A 20,847-nucleotide genomic window follows, 5' to 3' on the forward strand; every position below is an offset into this window, starting at 1 on the left:
GTGAGGCCCCAGATTGTAATATCTAAGCAATGAAAACACATTCCAGAATCCAGCAGTGCCTACATTAGAGACCCAGGAGTCTCAGAATTTTTTACTTGCCTTGTTGTATTTACATAGGGGCTGCACACTTCAAGAGAATTGAACTCTATGTGATCACCCATGGCAACGCTGACTAATGAATTTAGACTCATTGATTGGACATCCAGCGCAGAGGCTGTATCATATATGACATGTGTGAGGGTCCACGACGAGGATCGGGTCATTGTGGGAATTGCAATTAAGGAAGTTTGAATGAAGGGAGCGTGGGTTCTCTCTTCCAGAGTCTCCCATGCTTGCCTCATTGCAGAGCTTCCTGGGAGGGGTGGTAGTTTTATTTACTTTTTATTCTTGATGTGGGTTTTTTTCCTAAAGTCTTTATTGACTTCATTACAATTTTACTTCTGCTTTACGTTTTGGTTTTTTGGCTTCGAGGCATGAGGGATCTTAGCTTCCTGATCGGGGATTGAACCCACACCTCCTACACTGGAAGGTGAAGTGTTCTTTTTTTATTATTATTTTTTTAACACCAAAAACATTTTGTATTAGGATAGAGCCAATTAACAATGTTGTAGTTTCAGGTGAATAGCGAAGGGACTCAGCCATACACATACATGTATCTATTCTCCCCCAAACCCCTCCTCCCATCCTGGCTGGCACAGTAATGTTGAGCAGAGTTCCATGTGTTATACAGTAGGTCTTGGTTGGTTATCCATTTTAAATATAGCAGTGTGTACATGACCTTCCCAAAGTCCCTAACTAGGAAGGTGAAGTCTTAACCACTGGACCACCAGGGAAGTCCTGGGATAGTAGTTTTAAATATCTAGTACTCTCCAATAATCACTGCCAAACACACAGAGTAAGTTGGTGTGAAGTGGGCAGGTATAAGCCTAATACTCACGTAGGAAGTAGAACCTTGGCGGTGCATGGGCCCTCCTGGGAATACAAGGATCTTTTACCATAATAGAAATGAGCCCATTTCTGCCCATTGTATAAGGACTCCTATCAGTCAGTCAATTCAGTCTCTCAGTCGTGTCCAACTCTTTGCGACCCCATGGACTGCAGCACGCCAGGCTTTCCTGTCCATCACCCACTCCTGGAGTTGCTCAAACTCATGTCCATCGAGTCAGTGATGCCATCCAACCATCTCATCCTCTGTCTTCCCCCTCTCCTCCTGCCTTGCCTTCCTATAGTGGTCAGGGAATCTTTCTTGTTTTTAAATTCTCTAAACGTCATGAGTTAACCTCCCACCGTTTACCTCCAATAGTGTACATATTCATTCTTTCACCATTCATGAGTTGTTGGAGAAGACTCTTGAGAGTCCCTTGGACTGCAAGGAGATCCAACCAGTCCGTCCTAAAGGAGATCAGTCCTGGGTGTTCACTGGAAGGACTGATGCTGAAGCTGAAACTCCAGTACTTTGGCCACCTCATGCGAAGAGTTGACTCACTGGAAAAGACCCAGATGCTGGAGGGATTGAGAGCAGGAGGAGAAGGGGATGACAGAGGATGAGATGGCTGGATGGCATCACTGACACGATGGGCATGAGTTTGAGTAAACTCCGGGAGTTGGCGATGGACAGGGAGGCCTGGCGTGCTGCGATTCATGGGGTTGCAGAGTTGGACATGACTGAGTGGCTGAACTGAACTGAACTGAATCCATTTAGCCTACAAAACTGATTGAGATTCTGTGATAAGTCTAAAGTTTGAATAAATCCAATTCTATGTAGTAGAGTCTCTTGGCAATTTTTAGTTTTTTCTTTATAAATATGAACCATCAATAAATAGAATTAATCAGGAATATCCAAAAAAATAAAGTTTACAGAAGGTTTGAAAAAGGCATGAAGTGTTCCCTAAACAGGTTTCTTTTCTCCAGACAAAAGAAAAAAATAGATGATAGAAAACCAAGAATTGCGTATTTTTTCTGTGAATATTAATCTCATATCATTTTAGTAACTTTGATGAGAAGAAATAAAGATATATAAATATATATTATCTAAAAACAACTGTGTAATTTGTTAATCTATTGTAATTTTAAGAAATAAGGGTAAATTATGTTTAATGACCAGTTTTTTGTATCTGTCTTTTCATTTAAAAACTGTCCAGGCATCCAAGATCATTTATTAATTAACTGAAACCTTTGTCTAAGGTCTTAAAGTTAGTCACAGTTCTGAAAATTACAACTTGGCTTATACATTAACTCCTGTGATTTGTAGCCTTGTGAGAATTTTATAACATTAATCCCTTCTGTTATTATCATTTTCTTTGAGTGAATATAATTTTATACACATAAATTTTTAATTTTAAACAAGCTATGGAGAGAGTTGTAACTTAAGTAACTCATAAAACCGGTGTAGGCAGTTTAGAAAGTTTAAATACAAGAAATGTAATTGTGTACTTAAACAAAATTGTGTGCTGTCAGTATTTTTATAGGACAAACTAATTTTTAAAGACTGAATCATGCCCCATACTCTAATTTTATCTTGGAGCTAAAGTCATTTTTCTTTTCTTTCCTTTTTCACTTTTATATTATATTGGAGTATAATGGATTAACAATGTTGTGATAGTTTCAGGCAGACAACAAAGGGACTCAGCCATCCATATACATGGATCCACTCTCCCCCAAATTCCCTTCCCTCCAGCCTGCCACATAACATTGAGCAGAGTTCCCTGTGTTATCCAGTAGGACCTTGTTGATTATCCACTTTAAATTTAACAGTGTATACATTTTGATCCCAAAATCCATGCTTATCCCTTCCTCCCATTCTCCCTCACTGGCAGCCCTAAGTTCATTCTCTGAGTCTATGAATCTGTTTCTGTTCTGTAAATAAGTTCATTTGTATCATTTCTTTTTAGATTCTGCATATAAGGGATGTCATACAATAGTTCCCCTTCTCTGTCTGACTGACTTCACTCAGCATGACATCCCTAGGTCCATCCACGTTGTAAAGCCATTTTTACTTACCTCATAGCTATAGCAGCAAAGGCTTTTATATAGATATACTTTTCCAGGCCTGCAAAAAGAAACACTTTTAAATGTTCTCTCTCTCTCTCTCTCTTTTTTAAATAAGACATTGTTGAGTGCTTATTTGGGCTAGATAATCATAGCGTTCTGACATAACAACTGAATGATTTTTTTTTTTTTTTAACTCTTTAACCTTTCTTTCCCCAAGACAGGGAGAGAGAGAGCTTTGAGAGGCAGCCGGCTTTAAGCAAACCTGAAATCATCACTCTACAAGGCTAATTATGTTTTCTCTACAAAGAGAGGACAGAAAGTTTAGATGTAGGAAAACAGATTTTGACATACCTGCTCACAGAAGACAGAGGCATGTAGCAGGCTTTGATACAACTTGTACACACTTGACGGTTTCACCAGCCCAAACAATTAAAAAGTCAGCAATTATCAATTCCAAAATACTGAAATGAAGGAGGGGACACCTGGGTTAAGCAGGTTACACAAACAAGACAGAGAATTTCGTCTTGAGGATTTCTTTACTTTTTTTATTCCAAGGTACCTTTCAAATGAATGCTCTCATTCCTGTCAAAAGCTCCCCGAAGTGGCCACTACCTTTATGAACTATTCCTGATGAAATCGTGCCAGTTAACGAGATAAGCATGCAAGGGAGCATGATGGTGAGGACACAGGAGGAAGGCGCCCCGGTGTAGACAGAGCGTGTGGGAGAGCTGCTGCTGACCTGCAGGAGGTGGTTGTGTCTCTTCGTGTTTCTGTCGCAGGAAAAGAGCTGGGACACATGTCCCAGGTCACGACCAAGGTCCTGGGACGGCTGCCAAGCGTGGGTTGCTGGCTTCACACAGGAAAGAATTCAAGGGTGAGCCATAGCAGAGAGCAAGAAAGTCTGTGCAGGGAAGAAATACACTTCATAAACAGAGAGTGAGGTATTTCAGGAGGCAAAAGAGGCCCCAGAGTCTGGGGTTGTCAATTTTTATAGGGGTGGGTAATCACATGGGCTAAGGAGAGACCCCTGTGCCTCAGTGGTAAGGAATCCGCCTGCCAATGCAGGAGATGTGAGTTCGATCCCTGGGTTGGGAAGGCCCCCTGGAGAAGGATATGGCAACCCACTTCAGTATTTTTGCCTGGAAAATCCCATTGACAGAGGAGCCTGGCAGGCTCCAGTCCACGGTGGGGGTTGCAGAGTTGGACACAACCTCATGACTAAACAAAAACAAAAAATGAGTTGGAGGAGCCTTCCAGATATTTTAGGGAAGGAGTGGGGATTTTCATGAATTGGGCCATCACCTACTTTTTGGTGTTTATGGTTAAGGTGGCTGGGGTGTTTTGCAATGAGTGTATACTGAGTCTCAAGGTCAAGTGGAAGTTGAGTCTGCTCTTGGACCTAGTTGGTTCTAATCAGGTTATGCAGTGTCCTTGGGTGATGTCATTCTTTTAAATGTTGTGCCCTGCCCCCTTCCTGTCTCAGTTCTGGGTCCTAGCTGACGGTCAGTTTTCACCCAACCAGTATCAGGGAGCAGGCAAAACCTCCTGACTCTAAGGCAGACAAAGATAAAGTTCTCAGGAACCCTGACTCAGGAAACAACCATATAAGGTTTTATAATGATGACCCAAGTCAAAGTTTGTCTCACTAAAAAGAAGCCAGTTTCAGGAGACACAATGAACTCCCCTGGGCCTGACTTAAGGACAGATTTATCAGACCTAGTCCCATATCCTATCTGCGATGCTCCATCTTATTTGACAACTTGGTTAGGCTATAATTCAGTTAATCTGGGGCTTCTCAGGTGGCTCAGACAGGAAAGAAAGTGAAAGTGTTAGTCTCTCAGACGTGAACACTTTACAACTGTGCCACCAGGGAAGCCCTAGACAGTAAAGAATCTGCCTGCAATGCAGGAGATGCGGATTCGATCCCTGGACTGGGAAGATCCCCTGGAAAAGGGAATGGCTAACACCCTGCCCCCACCCCCACCCCCCACCCCCCCCAGTATTCTTGCCTGGAGAATTCCATGGACAGAGGAGTCTGGCAGGATACAGTCCATCGGGTGGCAAAGAGTTGGACACTTTCACTATCATTACTTCAGTTAGTCAGTCTAAGGCTAAACTAGATACTGCGTGAAGATGTTTTGTAGACATGATTAAAGTCTATAATCAGTTATAAATTATAAATCTATAATCTTGTTTTCAGTACAAGAGATTATCCTAGATAATCTAAGTGGGCCTGATTTAAGCTGTTGGAAGGTCTTAAAAGCAGAGAGGTTTCCTTGAGGAAGAACTTCTGCCTGTGGACAGGTTTCAGCATGGCCTCCTGGGATTCAGCGCTCCTGATGTACTCTGGATTTGGGTCTTGCCTACCCAGCCTCATGATTGCATAAACCAGTTCCTTGCAAGAAACCTCTTAATATAGAAAGTTCCTACTCATTCTGTTCCTCCTCCAGTTGAACCCTCACAGATACATCTCCCTACAGATGTTTCCTGTTATAGACAAAGAACACTCAAGACCATAGACAAGCAGAGAGACCACAGGAGCAGGTATTAGAAGATTAGAAAGCAATTTCACCAAAGAACACTGTAGAGCTGATCAGATTTTTTTTTTTTTTAAAGGTTGGAAGGGAACATATTCCCAGGAAAGCAAGATAAATCTAATGGTGAAATATTTAACAAAATATTGGAGCTCAGGTTAGCACAGACTTATCTTTCAGTCACAGGCAGGGGGCATCTCAAACAGGTAAACACAGAGGGTCTCAGGTGTGAACACCAGGACTGGGCTCTGGGTTTCTGCCCAGGACATTGAGGTTTTCAGCTGAATCTTGGTGGCACATCCCCCTCAGCAATGCCTTCTAGCCAAGCACCATAGAAATACAGCTGTAATGGACTAAGTTGGGTTTATCACTCACTGCAGCCAGGAGAACCATTTGGGAAGCGTTAGGCATCTCAGTAAAAGGCTGTTTAAAAGGGACTTCCCTGGTGACTCCGTGGTAAAGAATCTGCCTGCCAGTGCAGAAGACACAGGTTCAATCCCTGATCCAGGAAGAACCCACATGCTGAGGAGCAACTAAGCCAATGTGCCTCCACTATTGAGCCTGTGCTTTAGAGTCCAGAAGCTGAGACTACTGAAGCCCACACACCCTAAAGCCCATGCTCCCTAACAAGAGAAGCTACTGCAACAAGAAGCCCGAACACCACAACGGCAAAGTAGCTCCTGCTCACAGCAACTAGAGGAAAGCCTGTGCAGCAATAAAAGCCCAGCACAGCCAAAAATAAATAAATAAAAGGATAAATAAGATCATTTTAAAATGGATGTTAAAAAAGATTGATCATCAGATTGATGGAGGAGCCTGGTAGGCTGCAGTCCATGGGGTCGCAGAGAGTCAGACACAACTGAGTGACTTCCCTTTCTTTCTTTCTTAGATAATTGGGGAGGACTATTCCAAGTGGAACTTACTGTGGATTAAATGGTGTTAGGAAATGGGGCAAGTCTATGATTGGTTATCTTAACAAATCTTATCTGGAAGGAGAGGAGACTGTGTTTAAATGTGTAATTGGTAGAGAATCAACAGTCACTCACACTAACTGGGAGAAGGTGATATTTGGTACTTTTGTGGTTTCCACAATAACTTTCACTATAGACTGTGACTGCTCCCCCTAAATTGTGAAACCTCTGTGTGATGGTATTAGGAGTGGCGCCTTTGGGAGGTGGGGTTCCCTGGTGGTTCAGTGGTAAAGAATCCGCCTGCAATGCAGGAGACACAGGAGATGCCTGTTTGATCCCTGAGTGGGGAAAATCCCCTGGAGGAGGAAATGGCAACCCACTCCAGTATTCCTGCCTGGAGATCCCATGGATAGCGGAGCCTGGAGGGCTACAGTCCATGGGGTCAAAAAGAGTTCGACATGACTGAGCACGAACATGCAGAATGTACACTAGGTCATGAGGGTGGGACCCTTATGAATGAGATTTGTGCCCTTATGAAAGAGACCCCAGAGGGCTCCCTTGCCTCTCTGCCGTATGAGGCCACAAGAAAAATATGCTATCCAGGAACAAAGAAGCGGGGTCTCACCAGACACCAAATCTGACAGTCCCTTGGTCTTGAACTTTCCAGACTCCAAAACTGTGAGAATTAAATGTTTGCTGCTCAAGCCACCTGGACTATGGTATTTTTGTCACAGCAGCCTGAGTTATGACATTTTTTATTTTTTCTGTGCTTATAAAAGATTCTGAAATGGTTTTGTTTCCCCGTTTTTGTTTTGTCTCACAACATAGCATAGTCACAGACTGTGTATCATTGTCACAGTACAGAGCATCAGACCCGCGGTCTGATGTTGTTGTCAGTGAGATCGTTGCTACCCAAAAAGCAAGCAGCACGGCCTGGCTATGAGTACCAGGCCCATCCTGGCTGTCAGAAGCTGCTCTTCTCATTCTGGGTCTATACGTTGAAACGGATTTTCATTTTCTGTAGTCCGGGAATTTTTTTTTTTTAATGTAGAATGAACTACAAACTGTATAATTATTATATCCGATTTATCAGAACAAGAGAAATACATAACATAGTGTGACCATTACTAAACATAAATATTTATTTATTTTTGGCTGTACTGGGTCTTCATTGCTGTGCATGGGCTTTCTCTAGTTGTGATGAGCTGGGAGTTGCTCTTCATTGTAGTGCATGGGCTAACCACTGCAGTGGCTTCTCTTGTCATGGAGCATGGGTTCAGTAGTTGCAGCACTCAGATTAAGTTGCCCCATAGATGTGGGATATTTCTGGAATATGGAGCGAACTTATGTTCCCTGTGCTGGCAGGTGGATTCTTAACCACTAGGCAACCAGGGGAGCCCTTAAACATAACCATTTTATTAGAAGTTACTTCTACTGATAAGTAGAAGGAAAGTTTTTGTGTAGATCACTCATTTATGAATAAATATTACTTATTTCTTAAATGAAAATAGTTGGTATCAATTGTATTCCCATTTTGAATTTTATTTATTTAAGTGCTGAGACAACTCACGTCCTTAAACGAGTTGATGGGAACAGAATTTGAAAACAAAACAGAAAATGACATGAATTTTTGGGGGTTACCTGCAAAAGGTTCCTTTTGATTTGCCACTAAAAATTAGTTTTAATGATCTGCCTGTTTGCAGTCCCAGAGTCCTCAAATTGGAAGCAGAGAATCAGAAACTACCTGACTTGCAAGAGGATTTGTTTTGCAGTTATTAGAGATCACCAGAGAAGGCAATGGCACCCCACTCCAGTACTCTTGCCTGGAAAATCCCATGGATGGAGGAGCCTGGTGGGCTGCAGTCCATGGGGTCTCGAAGATTCTGACAAGACTGAGCGACTTCACTTTCACTTTTCACTTTCATGCGCTGGAGAAGGAAATGGCAACCCACTCCAGTGTTCTTGCCTGGAGAATCCCAGGGACGGGGGAGCCTGGTGGGCTGCCGTCTATGGCGTCGCACAGAGTTGGACATGACTGAAGTCACTTAGCAGCAGAGATCACGTTTCCCCAACCCCAAGAGCAGCATTTTAAATTCTTCTTTGTTCAACACCTCAGAAGTTCTGCCTTGTTTATGTTTTTTTAAAGAGTATGAGTGGCAATGGGTGAGAAATATGTCTTTTGTCAAATGTGAGAAAGGTGATTGTTGAAAGTAGGGACTGAGAATCCAAGTCACTTCAACTGGAGGTGAATTCTCAGTTAAAAGAGTTTTAGCAAAGACTCTAAATACCCAACGAGAATCTGGAAATTGGTTTTCTAAAGCTGAATATCTCTGGTATTCTCAGAATCCTTCGCACTTTGAAGACTCACCATGTGATCTGCAGATCGCTTTCTGAGAAGAGCTGGTGCATCTATACAATAGGATCATTATGGATTGAAATGGTTTTGTTTATGGTTTAGTAGTATTACCCTTAAGGTTCCTATGGTGCCTAAAACAGTGATTGCACGCAGGAATTTCTCTGCATTAGCAGCTGTAGTGGAAGAATCCATTGTATTGCTTTAGGTGAGAAGACATAATTACAAATGGCAGCCATCCTGTGCCATGGAGCCTCGCTCCCTGACATAGTTCCTGCCAATGAGGAAGTAGTCAATCATTACTTATGATTTTTTTTTAAATTTTGTATGTTGAGTCTTAGTTGCTGCATGCAGAATCTTCACTGTGTCACGTGGCTCTTTCGTTTTGGGGCACAGACTCTCTAGAGATGGCTTGTGGGGCCCAGAGCACGCAGGCTTCAGTAGTTGCAACACATGGATTTAGTTGCCTTCAGCAGCGGGGGATCTTAGTTCCATGACCAGAGATGGAACCCACATAGCCTGCATTGCAAGGTAGATTCCTAACCACTGGACCACCAGGAAAGTCCCACCTATTCTCTTAAGTCTTTATTGAATTTGTTACAATATTGCTTCTGTTTTATGTTTTTGTTTTTGGCTATGAAGCATGTGGGATGTTAGCTCCCCAATCAGGGATCAAACCTACACCCCTTGTCTTGGAAAAGTGAAAAAAGAAAGTGCTAGTCTCTCAGTTGTGTCTGATTCTTTGTGACCCCATAGACTGTAGCCCACCAGATTCCTCTGTCCATGGAATTCTCCAGGCAAGAAAACTGGAGTGGGTAAGGTGAAGTCTTAACCACTGGACTGCCAGGGAAATCCCAGTCCTACCTATTGATGGATTAATATCAATTATCATTTATGAAATACCTCTGGGGCCTGGTACTTAATATGTGTGCATGGGTGTACACACACACAATATGATGGCTCTACAACTTATATATCGTTTTCTCCTTTTTATAAATGAGCAGTTCAGCACAGTTATGTAACTTTCCCAAGTCATAGAACTAATACATGGTGTGTAAACATTCTAATCTAGTTCCAAAGCACCTGTTGTTTTCATCACAACACATTGCCTCTGAGTCACACCTGAACTCATGTCCTGCTTACCCTGGGAAACAGGAATAATATCTTTTTTAAAAAGGTGCACCTCTGTTTTCTTATACGTAGAAGGAGGAAGAGCAGGCCTGTCTTGTACTTGTGAGATAAAATATATAAAATACCAACCGGGTGCATGGAACACTTTTAGAGATTTAATAAATGTCACCTCCCTGTCTCGTTTGAAAGGAAAGAAATAAAAATAAGTCTATAGAAACCAAAATGGGTACATTTGGCTTTTGACTTGATCTGGTGATCTTTTTGGTGAAAGAAAGCATGATGCAATTGCCCAAGTCTCAAACCATCCAGACCAGATACCTGGCTATTTTGAAAGTCCTTCTTAATTCAAGCCCACTTGGAAACAATTCAGGAAGATAGATTCAGTCTGAACTGCAAAGATTAGAAACACTCCACAATTTTCTATCATTTTGAGAAGCAGAACACAACCTGAAAATGGGATATAATTGGTGCACAGGAGCATCTCTGAGCTGCCTATTTTATTCTCATTTCCTCAGGAGCTATTCATATTTGATCTCTCGGTGTGCACATGGGAATTAGAGGTCCTCACAGTCTGTCTTTGAAATAGGCAGAGAGGAGCAGCCTGGATGACATGCACACTGTTGAACGACATCAAACCAATAATCTCATCTTTACCAGGAAACAGTCCCAGTCCTTTTTAAGGCAGAAGATATTCTGTAACAGGAAGACAAAAATGTCGCCAAACCTTTGAAGGATGTCTTACCTATAGATTCAGCCATGGGATTCTCAAGAGTCTGTCTACTTTTATTGACTTCTGGTATACATTTTGCAATGAGGTAGGCTTCAAACTTTGTATGCCAAAGTTTTATGTATGCCAAACTTGTAAAACAGACCTTGAACTGAAAGCAAACACAGAGCCGGAGAGGCAGTTGGCATTTGAGAGGCAAGTGGGCATTTCATAACAGTCTGGACATCAGGAGGGTGTGGGCAGGCCTTTTTCCTTTTCCCTTCCTGCCAAAGTGTTGAATGGCTGTTAGGAGAATGGGTAAAAGGACTGGGACCATCTAAATGTTCCCTCTGTTAGCTCAGCCACACCTTCAAGGGTTAAAGGGGTAGCCATGGTGATAGGGGAGAGACATTGAGTTGGCCAAAAAGTTCCTTTGGGTTCTTCCATATGGTGTTACAGAAAAACCTGAACAAACTTTTTGGCCAATCTAAAAGAGTAGCTATTTCACCTTCCAGACTTGACTGGTGTTCAATTCAAAGTCCCTCTTTGGTTGCTTGCCTATGGTCCCTGAGATGCATTCCAAGAGGGCAAGTTATTGCGAATGACGTGTCATGAGCAGCACAAGGCATCTTGCTAAGTCTAAAATTATCCTAAGATAAAAAGTCAAAGCTAAATTACAGCAGGAAGGCCATGCTGGCAATTTTTCTGCATTGATTCTCAACACTTGAGTTGCTCTTGTCCTAAGAATGAAGGCATGTCCCTTGAAAGAGTAAGAAGTTCCTACCTTTGCCTGGCAGTTAGAGTTTTCCACATGTTTTCACGATTTTCCCATCAACTGTGTGAGCGATAGATAGGGAGTAAGAGTGATTTTTTAGATCAAGAAACAGATGTTTGTGGAAAATAAATGGCATGGATTAATCACCAGGCTTTCTGATTTCAAGACCAGTGCTCTTCCTACGCCAGGTGACTTGCCGGTATTGCTATTTATCTGTGCTTTGTAAACATTAAGGAATTGCCATCTTGGATTTGAAATCCGGCTCTCACTCTTTTTTCTCTAAATACATACCAAAGCATCTGCCTTTCACCTTGGTTAGGCATGCCACAGTTCCAACAGACCCACCTACAGAGTTCCCCTCCTAACTTTGCAGTCTTTAGAAAGGGTGCGGGTAGAAACCTTCTCTTATTCTCATATCACATTTTAAAGAACTTGCAAAGTTCTGCAAGTCTGCCTGATTTGCATGTATCTAAAAAGCTGTGGTTTACCCTTTCAGCTCTTCTTGATCATCCAACACAGCCGCAGCATGACAGGGTCGATTCAAGTTTTGAATTTATGGATGATTCAGGGTTTCCAAGTTTCAAAAGGCACCTTTGATGATGGCAATATTGTGGGCAGGGGATGTGGGCAGTGGGAGAGATAAGAGTTTCTGTGGGCTGGAGCTCAAACAGTCCTGTTCATGCCCATGTTTTGATGTGGTAACTTCACTTGCTGCTGCATCTACATCTCATTTGGGGCTGCAGGAGTCTATAGGCAGCCTGGGTGAAATTTTTTTTTTTAATGCATTCTATGGTGCTAAAGGACCCTTTCTTCCCTTTCTCAGACACACCCTAGTGATGGAGGAGACCAGAGCCTGAATTAGCCTGCTGGGGCTGCCATATCAAAGTACCACGGACTGCTATGGTTTTCTCACAGTTTTGGAGCTTGAAGTTCAAAATCAGGGCAGGGTGCTGGTGGGATTGGTTTCTTGTCTCTTCTGATGCTTCTCTCCTTGCCTTGTAGACAGCTGTCTTCCCCTGTGTTTTCATATCACCTTCCCTCTCTATGTGTCTGCACCCAAGTTTCCTCTTCTTATAAGGATGCCAGTCACATTGGATTCAAATGCACCCTAATGACCTCATCTTAACTTAATTTACTCTTTAAAGACTATCTCAAATATAGTTATATTCTGGGCTACTTGGGGTTAGGACTTCAATGTATGAATGTTTGGGGTCACCATTCAGCCCATTGCTGCAGCCTTGTTACAAGCAAGAATGCAGTCAATCAAATACATTGAGGAAGGCTCTATACACTTCATGGTGGCCATTGGCATTCTTCAGTCTTGGTTTAGTTCTTCATTACACCCTGGGGGCCTGGAAGTGAGGGGGAATTCTGCTTGCATTTGCTACAACCACACCCAGGCTCCACCATAATAAAGGTGCCCATATGGGGTGATCTTGGTGCCATGGGATACCCCAGAACATTCACCTCTTTTCACTCCTATGCTCTGTCATCTCCCTTTTACATAGTGCTGTGGAGGGAAATTGCTGTCTCCCAATGATATAAGGCCCCCATCTGCAGGAAATGTTTTCTCACTCTGTTTCCTTGTAATGCATCTAATGCTCCATTTCAGTATTCAACTCATGCTGTCATTTCCTAGAGTTCACTTTTTTTCAAGAAAGTCAACATAGATTTTCTAGGTCTTGGATCAAAGGACAATAAGGAGGGGCTGTTACATTATTACTCAGGTATTGTGAGGCCAATAAATCAGGAGATGCTTTCCAATGAAAAGATAATTTGCTACTCACAGTTCCCAAGAGGAACGGGAATGCCACATTATACAGGGCCAAATGAGGCATCAGCGCTAGACTAGGGGCCGAGTGAACAAGGGGAAAATGGGGGCAAGAATGTTTATTGTGGTTTCTGAAGGTAGAAACAGGTGAGTCAGGGTGAGGAGGCTTACGGTTGGCTAGTTTAAATCATTTCAGCAGGCTCTGAGGTGCAGTGACTATCCTAGGTTGTCTAATACCCGGCCCTGGGTGATTAGGGGAGGGGACTCAGTTCAGTTTAGTTGCCCAGTCGTGTCTGACTCTCTGCAACCCCAAGGACTGCAGCACGCCAGGCTTCCCTGTCTATCACTAACTCCTGGAGCTTGCTCAAACGCATGTCCATCGAGTCGGTGATGCCATCCAACCATCTCATCCTCTGTCATCCGCTTCTCCTCCTGCCTTCAATCTTTCCCCAGCATCAGGGTCTTTTCCAGTGAGTCAGTTCTTCACATCAGGGGGCCAAAGTATTGGAGTTTCAGCTTCAGCGTCAGGGAGGGGCCTATTTGCCTGGAATTCAAGAGCCCAATATAGGAGAAGGTTGGGTGTGGGCTTTGGATTAGTTGGGTTGCATGTAAAAGATGCACTTGTAGGAAAGTCCTTTTCTCTCTAAGAATTGGCTAGTCCTGGGAGGGGCAGTCTTCCCAAGGTCAGTATGACCCCAGAGGCTAAATATCCATCTGGATATATTGATGCTGCAGTGGTGGCCATGCAGTTGTTTATTGTTCACTCATAAATATCCGTGAACATTTACTATATTCTGGGTAGTAGACCCAGAGAATACAGTGATGAGCCAAACACACATGGCCCCCATCTGGGGCTCAGAATGCTTTCGCCACAGTGCCCTGGTCTTTTGTTGTTGTTGTTAATATTTATGGACTGTGTAGTGGGGTTGCAAAGAGTCAGACACAGCTGAGTGACTTTCACTTCACTTTAATATTTTAATTAATTAATTAACTGGCCTGTACCAGGTCTTAGTTGTGGCATGCAGGATCTTAAATCTTGTTGTTGTATGTGAACTATTTTTCAGTTGCGGCATGTGTCATCTAGTTTCCTGACCAGGGATTGAACCCAGGCTGCCTGCACTGCAAGCACAGAGTCTTAACCACTGGGCCACCAAGGAAGTCCCCAGAAATCTTATTTGCAACTCACAGACAGAGAGCTGCCTAGCATCCTCAATTACCACCAGCTTGCAGATGACTACTCTTGGTACCCTAGGACCATCACCTGTAGAAAGCCAGATGCTTATTCCATGTAGCTGGACCAGAGCTGAAGCCAGAGCAATGTTCTGCCCATCATTGCTCTTAGATACCTATCCTGAACCAGTCACCATACTGCATGGTCTTTAATGCCTCCCAACAACACTGGAAATAAGACTAAAATCCCGTTTCATGGTTAAAGTGTTGATTCCAGAATGGGTGAGCAAGTGGCCAAAGTAATCCAAACCCAGCTCCACCTGACTCTAAAGTCAGTGCTCTTTCTAAATCATCAGGCATCTGGAGTCAGGTTCTCAATACAAATGGAAGATGAGTCTGAATCATTACTCTGATTAAATCACTCTATTTACTAATAGGTGTTACATCTATTTCAAGATGTGTAGACACATGCTTCTTAGTAACATTTTGACTCACGGTTAATTAAATGATATGGATACAGCCCAAAGATTAGGGTATAATTTCCAGTTTTTTAAATTTTAATGAACAAATAACAACTATTCTTTATTTATCTAGCTTAAAATGTTAATGAATAGCTCCCCTTCTAATTGCCAAGCTGAGTATTTAAGGGAACCTGACACTTCATAAATATCAAACTGTGAGGTTTTCGTGTGTTGGTTTTCTATAAACATTGGAATTGAGTAATTACCATCCCTGCTATTCATTAAAATTCAAAATTAGATAAACAATAAGCAGGAATGTTTTTGTTCATTATTATTCATATCAAGTACTTTGTTTATAATATCCCCCACTTCTTTCCATGGTTTCTTTTGTGTTCTGTCCTTCTCTTTTGAGCACCAAAAAAAAAAAAAAAAAAAAAGTCCATAGAGTGGCAAATTCTTTCTCTGATTTTCTTTTGGCTCGTTTTTATTTTTCCGAATCACCGTTTTATTTGGAAGGAACTGTGACGTCAGAGAAGAGTCCCCGGATTAGGGTTGCTGCTGTTTAGTTGCTAAGTCCTGTCTAACTCTTTTGTGACCCTGTGGACTATTAGCCTGCCGGGCTTACTCCATCTGTCCATGGGATTTTTCAGGCAAGAACACTGAAGCAGGTTTCCATTTCCTTTTCCAGGGGATCTTCCTGCCCTACAGAATGAACCTGTGTCTCCTGCACTGGCAGGCAGATTCTTTATCACTGAGCCAGCAGGGAGACCCCTGGCTTAGGGTTGTAAGACTCTTAGTTCTGGTCTCAACCTTGTAACTAACTTGCAATAGGCTCCCCATGGTATGTCACTTATGCCACTGGACTTGGGCTTCCTCATCTTCAAGACAGGGAATGTGCACTAGATGATCATTTATTCATTCATTTTTTTCCCTTGAGACAAATATTTTTGTGTATACATGTGCCAGGATTATGCTAGATACTGAAGTTTTCAAGATGAACAAGATATGATTAAAGTTTCTGCCCTTATAAAGTTTTGTCAAATAACCATGCTAACCATCATAAGGTCACAATTATGATTATTGCTACAAAGGGGATTATATAGTCTGTGAACCATTGTAATGGTGGCTTGGACACAGAATTCAGGGGAAGCTGCCCCGGAAGAAGGGATGCTTATTCGGATATCTCAAGGATGCATGGAAAAGAAGACAATCCCAAGAGTTGGGAAGAGCTTGGGCAAAGGCCCTGTGGCATGAGAGGCCAAAAGTTCCACCTACATGAGGAGGAGAGAGGGAGACAATGAGGCTGTGAGATGAGGCTGGAGGGGTAGCTGGGGCCGCATCAGACAGGTCATGGAAAGGAGTCTTCTCCACCCTAAAAGCAGTAATGGTATCCATCAGCATAAACTGGGTTGGCCAAAAAGTTCGTTAGGATTTTTCTGTAAAATGGTACCAAAAATCCAAACAAACCTTTTCGCCAACCCGATATTTTAATCACATTTCCTTTGAAAGAGGTCTTGTTAGATGGAGATTAGAGCCCTTTAGTCTTGTTGTCTCTCTTCCTTTTCCCGGATCTTCAGAGCCTGCCACACTCTCTTAGGGGTGTAGGTTCTAAGGACAGTTTGTAAGTATATTGGCAGGTACCAGGTCACAGGTGGGTGATGGTGGGCAGACCCGAGGGTTGAGATCTTCATGCTTTTTGCCTTGCTTCCTGCCATGTTTCCTCTGCTGCTTTGCAGGCAGGAAAACTTGGAGAGACACAGCTCTGCACAATCAGGGAATTATCATGGTGCCCTCTTCATAAAACGACTTCATAAGCTTCAACAGCAATCCTTCATGTCTGTAATTTCACATCCAGTAATCTGATTCGCCCAGAAATCGATGAAGGCTCAAAGAACACACAATTTCTTCCTTTGGTGTATTACAATCTACAATTCATATTTCAAGTACTTTGCTTGATGTAATCTATGTGTAATTTTTATTTTATTTCTTACAAGGAAAGAGAGAGGGGGAACTGAGACTGTATCCTGGCAGTCTCCCTGGGGGAAATAGTCCTTCTGTCTGGAAACAGGTTGTGTCATGAGTCTTCATCACCAGCCTTTGACCACAGAGGCTGCTTTTCATACCGTGGGCAGAGGGGTGATGGTTCAAAGGGAGACTTGAGGGCTGGCTCCATTCCAGCCCCTGTTTAGAAGCTGGTTATAGAAAACTCCCCAGGCTCAAACGTTACTGCGTGCATGCTCAGTTGGTCGGTCGTGTCCGATTCTTTGTGACCCCATGGACTGTAGCCTGCTAGGCTTCCCTGTCCACACAGTTTTTCAGGCAGGAAGACTGGAGTGGGTGGCCATTTCCTCCTCCAGGGAATCTCCCCAATCCAGGGATTGAACCCATGTCTCCTGCGTCCCCTGCATTGTGAGTGGATTCTTTACCACCAGTGCCACCACATGTTACTGCAGTTGGTTGGAAAACTGAGAACATCTTTAAGGTGATGCATCTCTGCAGGAAACTCAGCTGAGCTGGGAGGAAACATGGTATCAGAGTGGTCCCCAGATAGCAGAATGTCCTAGAAGCTTTTTAAGAATGCAGATGCCCAAGCCTCATTTCTGTGGATCTGCTTTGGTGGGTTGGGAGTGAGGTTCAGGGAACCAATATTTTTAATAAGCTTCCCCAGGAGAGTTTTATGACCGGTACTTGGTATCATCACTGTCTTTTTTTAAACCTGAGTCGGCCGGTATAAAGCAGCAGCAAGTGACCGTTTTGACCTTGAGGGTGTAAGGTTTGCACATGTGTGCAGGAGTGAAATGGCAGTGGGCACTCAGTACTTGCCACAGTGGCCTTTCCAGGCAGGCTGACCAAAGACAGACATGTTTGCAATTTCTGAGGAATTTGTGGGGTGGGAGGGGAGTTTGCACTCATGAGGTCTTGAGCACAACGGGTTGTCCTCAGGCATGCCAGGCATCGGCTGAGTGAGGATCACAGGCAATCAGACACAGCCTGCTCACCAGGCAGCTGCAACCCACTTTTTCACTTCTTAGACTGGCTTTGCGGGGGCTTCCCAGGTGGCACTAGTGGCAAAAGAAGCCGCCTGCCAATGCAGGAGACTTAAAGAGATTTGGGTTGATCCCTGGGTCAGGAAGATCCCCTGGAGGAGGGCATGACAACCCACCCCAGTATTCTTGCCTGGAGAGTCCCATGGACAGAGGAGCCTGGCGGGCTACAATCCATGTGGTCACACAGAATCAGACACGACTGAAGTGATAGCACGCACACAGACCAGCTTTATGTGGTTTTAGGAGGCTCTTGCAGGCTCTTCTCTGCAGGCAGCTGGGAAAGCAGTGGGATCAGCCAGAGGGTGTTGCTGAGATTCTCCTTGGGGACCATATGTATGCCCAGAGACCCTCTCTCTCTTTCAAGCTGGTACCCACCCTCCCCTCCAAAGTCCCCTGCAACTGGCAGAATGGTAAAGCAGAAAATGCCTTGTTTTTACTGTGGCTGCAATATCTGGAAAGGCTTTTATATAAATAACCATAAGTAGCTTAGTACTTTTCCAGAGAGATAGCATACCCAGGACAGAGAACGATTTCCTCCGACTTGAAATTACAGCATATTTTCCATCTGTCTCTTTCCCTCAACACCTGGCCTCCTGTTTAGTTGATGCTGGGCACTTGTTAGGTGAATGGAACTGAACTGAAATTGGGATTTCTAGGAGAGTTAGATATTTTATGCCCAGGAGCTGGTTGGAGCCAGATGTGTTTGGGTGATGATCTTGACCCTGACTCTACGGCGTGACCCTCCCGTGACCAGTCCAGCTGTGTCCCTCTGTACCCCCTGCTCACGCCCTGCCTTTCTGTTGCAGCATCAGCCATCAGGCTCTTTCCCTGAGATGCTGGTCACAATCTCCACCCCCGGGGGTCTGCTCGGGACTCAAGCCTCCTCTCCACCCAGCCCTTCACTGAAATGTATCTGGGCCTGAGTCCCTTGGCTTTTCCTCACCATTCCCCACCTCCCTGCACCCCCCCCCCCACCTGACCCCCAAGTCAAATGAGAAAACAAGCCAAGCAAGAAGATCCCAGGCCTCTTCCATTGAATCTTTGGAGGAGGCAGGCAAAGCAATGTTCAGGAGCCCATAGATGGGTAAAATATACATTTGGAAAAGGATAGGGGAGGAGTTTCATCAACTCCCTCCATTCCAGCTAACTGTTGCTGTGCAGTTAAACCATGCCAAATTCAGTGGCCTAAAATCACAAGTTTTTATTAGGCTTACAGGTTCTGTGGTTCAGAAATATGGACCAATTCCTTCAGGGTGGCTTGTTTCTGCTCCATGACATCTGGGACCTCAACTGAGAAGTTTCCAGTGGCTGAGGGTGAGTCCAGTGGGCTGGGGCTGGAATCATCTGGATGCGTCTGCATTGAAGTGGCTGGGAGAGGAAGACTTAGAAGCTGAGTGCAGCTGAGCTCAGGGTATCCACCAGAGCATCTCGCTATGGCCTCTCTGTGTGGCTTGGGCTTCCTCATGACATGGCGGCCTCATGGTGGCCAGGCTGCTTACATGGAGCCTAGGAGTTCTAAGAGAAAGCCAAGGGCATCTGAAGACCACAGAAGATCACTTTTGCCAAAGCCTCTTCATCAAAACAGTCATAAAGGTGTCTAGATTCAAAATGTGAGGACACAGACCCCCCCCCCCCACTTCAATAGGAGGAGTGTCATATAATCTGTGTGTTAGAATAATTTGTGCTTTAGAACCTCCACTCCCTTACAGTTTTTTTTTCAATTTATTTAAATTGCTGCGCACAAACTTTTTTAACTTGCAATGAGCGGGAGCTACTCTTTGTTGAGGTTCTCAGGCTTCTCACTGTGGCTGTTTCTCTAGCTGTGGAGAACGGGCTCTAGACCATGGGCTCGGTAGTTGTGGCACATGGGCTTCGTTGCTCACCCGCATGTGGGATCTTCCAGGACCAGGGATCAAACCCGCGTCCCCTGCATTGGCGGGTGGATTCTGAACCACTGGACCACCAGGGAAGTCCCACCCCACAAGTCTTTTGTTGGGAAGCTGTCCAGTGGAGGGGAGTGGTGGCTCAAGGAACATCAGACCAAGGCTCCTTATGACCCTTATGTTCCCTTCTCAGCGCCTCCCTGGGAGCCCTCCATGGTAGCACACAAGAAATGTGCTGCCAGATTTCAAGGGGAGATACAGAGTTTGGACCGCAAATCCCACCCTGAGATATTTCTACTTGGGTCTCTCCTTGGCAATGAGGCTCCTGCAGGGGAAGCCTGGAGAAAAGTGCTGTCCTGGGAGGATCAGAAGGGTGGCAGCAAGCTGGATGGAGGGAGGAGGGGCTGCTGTGGGCAGGAAGATGGATGAGATGACCACACGAAGGCTCAGAGCCTTCACAGTTGGACCTGTGTCCACAGAGCCGAGAGCAGGACCGTATCTCAAAGGCCAAAGAACAAGATGTGGGACAGACAGCCGTTTTCAAGAAACAGATCATCTGGTCAATCGGTCCTGCAGCCAGACTCCAGGGCGAGGTCAATAAGGATGTGTAGCATCCTCAGTCCACCCCACGGAATGACTTTGAGTGACAGCCGCAGCATCTCAGCCCCATAGAGATGCCATCAAAACCCAGCCAGCTGTTCCAAAGCTCTTCTTGCTAATGAGCCCCAAGTGCAGGGGTCCTGGCCCCTCCACCTCCATTGTCCTTATGAATTTTTAAACTTACAGAAAGCATGTTGTTTGTGATTACATTAGACCTTCCAAAGGCAGCCTGAACATAAATTCTGAGATGAACAGCCGAGGGCTGGAAGCCTGCCTCTCGGTTTCACTTCAATAACTTATCTCAATGAATCCCCAGCAGAAAGCATCTTACATACTTCAGTTCTTGAGAAGATGAGACGTGAATGCCAGGGAATTACAAGACAGAGGGGCTTTATTGCAACAGTGAACAAGCTGGAAATTACAAGGTAATGGAATCTCAGTGGGAGGGCCCCGTACCCTGCCATTAGCTAACTCAGACAGTGATTGCAGCAGGATCGGCTCAGGTGATGCAAGT

General features: G+C 44.2%; 2 long non-coding RNA genes across 3 annotated transcripts in view; one reads left to right on the forward strand and one right to left on the reverse strand.

Annotated features, from left to right (window-relative positions):
- The window catches only part of LOC122701694, a 492,322-nt gene that overhangs the window by 450,168 nt on the left and 21,307 nt on the right, over positions 1-20,847 (forward strand). The gene's annotated exons all lie outside the window — the stretch shown is intronic.
- Positions 1-20,847, reverse strand: part of LOC122701695 — a 46,272-nt gene that overhangs the window by 9,111 nt on the left and 16,314 nt on the right. The window contains exons 2-3 of the long non-coding RNA XR_006343107.1: positions 3,731-3,892; positions 3,343-3,452 (exon numbers count right to left, since the gene is read on the reverse strand). This is a non-coding gene — a long non-coding RNA (uncharacterized LOC122701695). The remainder of the gene's footprint in view (positions 1-3,342; positions 3,453-3,730; positions 3,893-20,847) is intronic.

The sequence above is a fragment of the Cervus elaphus genome, chromosome 10, assembly GCF_910594005.1.
Source record: "Cervus elaphus chromosome 10, mCerEla1.1, whole genome shotgun sequence".
Taxonomy (NCBI): Eukaryota; Metazoa; Chordata; class Mammalia; order Artiodactyla; family Cervidae; genus Cervus; species Cervus elaphus.